This window comes from Panicum virgatum, chromosome 2K (genome assembly GCF_016808335.1).
Source record: "Panicum virgatum strain AP13 chromosome 2K, P.virgatum_v5, whole genome shotgun sequence".
NCBI classification, from domain to species: Eukaryota; Viridiplantae; Streptophyta; class Magnoliopsida; order Poales; family Poaceae; genus Panicum; species Panicum virgatum.
This window is the reverse complement of record NC_053137.1, coordinates 41340303-41343334: the sequence shown is the minus strand read 5'-3', so window position 1 is coordinate 41343334 and position 3032 is coordinate 41340303.

Below are 3032 nucleotides of genomic sequence, written 5' to 3'. Positions count from 1 at the left end.
AATGAGGCCATGCATCTGCACTAATGGATATTTATATAGGTGGAAGTATGCATCTGAAGGCACGTGTTGCAATTCTAATGATGAAGGTGGTTAAGGTAAATGCTTGGCTCATTACAGCGGCACTAAAATGAAAGGACATCTTCGAAACACAAAGGCTTTTTAAACTCCTGCCCATCTAATATATATTGAAGGGGGTAAGCTATTCTAGCTATAATAATTATCATCAGTCAGTAAACTTCTGAGTAAATAGGGGGTTATGGATTGTTACCACTAGACGCGAAGGGCAGCAAAAGAAGAGTTGGAGTAGCCCATCCAACAGAGATATGCATCGGTGTAGAGTAAGTAGTCGATCATGACAGCCTCATCCTCATCCCAGCAACATCCTCTCACCGCCGTAACTGATCAGCGCATAGCAGCAACGCCTCCATGGAGTCCACATGTGGGGGAGAGGAACATCATGCGCCGGTGTGCTAGCACCGTGTGCCCAGCTAGGGTCTATGGATTAGGCCGCGTGTAGGTGGTGATTAGGGCTTGTAGAATGGTGGAATGACTCACCCCTAGCCCTCACCCCTCATATTTATAGAGTACACTAATCTGCTTTCACGTTATACGCTCATTAGTACCCTAGTCCCTCATGGAACAATACTCGGTAGGCCTTTAATTCGAATTGTTATGATTGCCTCTTGGACATATCACCAACATATATATGGTCATTGATGAAGCATAGAAAGGTAATGTGCAAATACAAAGTAAAGTTACATGTATGAGAGTAGTCTATTTCTCTTATATATCCTTGAGAGAACGAGAAAAGTGATAAACAAGAGAGGAGAAGAAACATATGTCTAAGGTGCAACGAGTCAACATGCTGCAAGGTGGATTTTTGTAACATTGCACATGAACGAATGGGCTATGCAACAGAAACATGAAATTTTTTATTCTGGTTGCATTAATTTGTGCTAATTCTATCCCATAAGCTTTCATGTATTGTTGCCACGCTTAGATTTTTATTCAGTGCCTGGTTTTAGCACCTTTTGATTTGTCATGATAGTTGTTTAGTTTCTTATGTTTTCTGCTAGCAAGTTTTTCCTGTTGCCAAATTTCATTTTGCTTGTTATGTTTCGATGAATCAAAGCACACATATCATTTTTGCGGGAATAATTGTAAAATGATATTTCAGTAAATATTTTTATCATCAATGGTATGTTAGTCACCAAAGTGGTCATGCGCAAAGACAACCTGAACGTTTAGTTGTGTGTTTCAATTGTTCCTGTAATTTTGGTGCTCATTATGGAAAGATGTGATGAACAATTGATTTCACTAGTTGTGAGCTAGCACGTTTCCCAAAGGTTGACCAATCCAAAAATTGGTAACAAGAATGGGATAAATAAGCATGCTTGATAAATTTTGTAGTTCCCTTTGTCGGGCGGAACCTGAATCAGCGCATCACTTGCTGATTACCTGTCGTTTTACAAAGCCCGTGTGGAGCCTGATTGCGAGGTGGGTCCATTACCACCAGCGGCTCCCAAGGCATTGGGTCATCACGCACTCGGTCAACGAGTTGTGGCACATGATGGGGAGCCTTCGGGGCATACCACCAAGGGCGCATAAATCCCTCCTCCTGCTAGTCAACTGGGAGATCTGGAAGGAGAGAAATCCAAAACCTTTCAACCGACAAGAAACTTCGACAACAATGCTCCTAAGCAAAATCAAGGAGGCACGCACATGTGGAATTGTGGGAGCTCGACACCTGGCGGTCCTCATTGGGCTCTAGTAGCGATCCGCCTGGCCACCCTTTGTACATTTTTTTGCCACTAATTTTTTTCACCTTTTTGGTTTCTTAGGGTGCCTTTTGGGGCCTCTCGGTTGTTTCTCATTCTTTATTAATAGAAATGCGCGCAATTTGTGCCCATTCGTTCAAAGAAAGATAGCATTAAAATTTTCAATGTCAAAGCAAAGATGTCAAAAAAAATGAATGTGAGTGTATGTGTATTCAAATTTTGTATTCTGAAAGTGTATATCTCCTTGCAATATGCATATGTGTATTCAAAATTTGTCTTCAGAAAGTGCATATCTCCTTTCAATTCTTATTGAAACTGAATGTAAAACTTTGAATGTGAAAGCAATGTGTATTAAATTTTGAATGTTCATTGCTCGTTCATTGAAAATAAACTGATGATTGTCACCCAACATTTAAACTTGGTATTTAAATGTGAATTTTGTAGGTGGTTAGTTATTTTTGTTGTAAATTCAAATATTTATTCAAATATATTCGATGGCTCGGTAGAAGTCGTAAATGGATCCTTCGTCATCATCTTCCCCACGAAGGGATGATATGCAGCACTGCAAGATGAGGATATTGATCAAATTGCATCCCAGAAGGAGTAAGGTCAGTCTCAATGGGGGTTTCATGGAGAGTTTCATGACATTAAATATCATCAAATTTGCTGACATGACAAGGAGAGAGAATGACGGGATTTCATGAGATGTGAGGAGAGTTTCATCACCATGAAACCCATCTAGCACAATTACCTAGTTTTCAGTCTAGGTAACTGTGACCATAAAACTCTCACTAAGACTGGCCTAAGACAATGAGGCCGATGTCGGTGTCCAATCTTGGGAGACGAGTCGGATGTCAATATCAAATTTGGGGATGAGGACGGCCCTAGAATTGGACAAGGGGCTTGGGTAGGCACCATTTGGCACAATCTGATTGATCCACACGCTTACCCGAAAAGACAAAGACGTTTAATGGAGGACTGTGATCCAGATTACCAACCAAATTCAAGTCAAGTAATGACGACACGATTTATTACAACCTAGCATTTACTATACATTTTCATAGACTAGCTTGAGAATTGTATGATCCATGTAGGCAGCTCAGACAGGAAGGAGTAAACGTCAACACTGTCCCCCAAGCCTCACAAAGAAAGACAGTGAAAGCTCGGGTCCGAATCCTGCAAGTACAACCTCTAACTGCCAAAACAAAAGAAACGAGGTCAGCAAGGAAGAAACCAATACCCCAAAGGGCAATG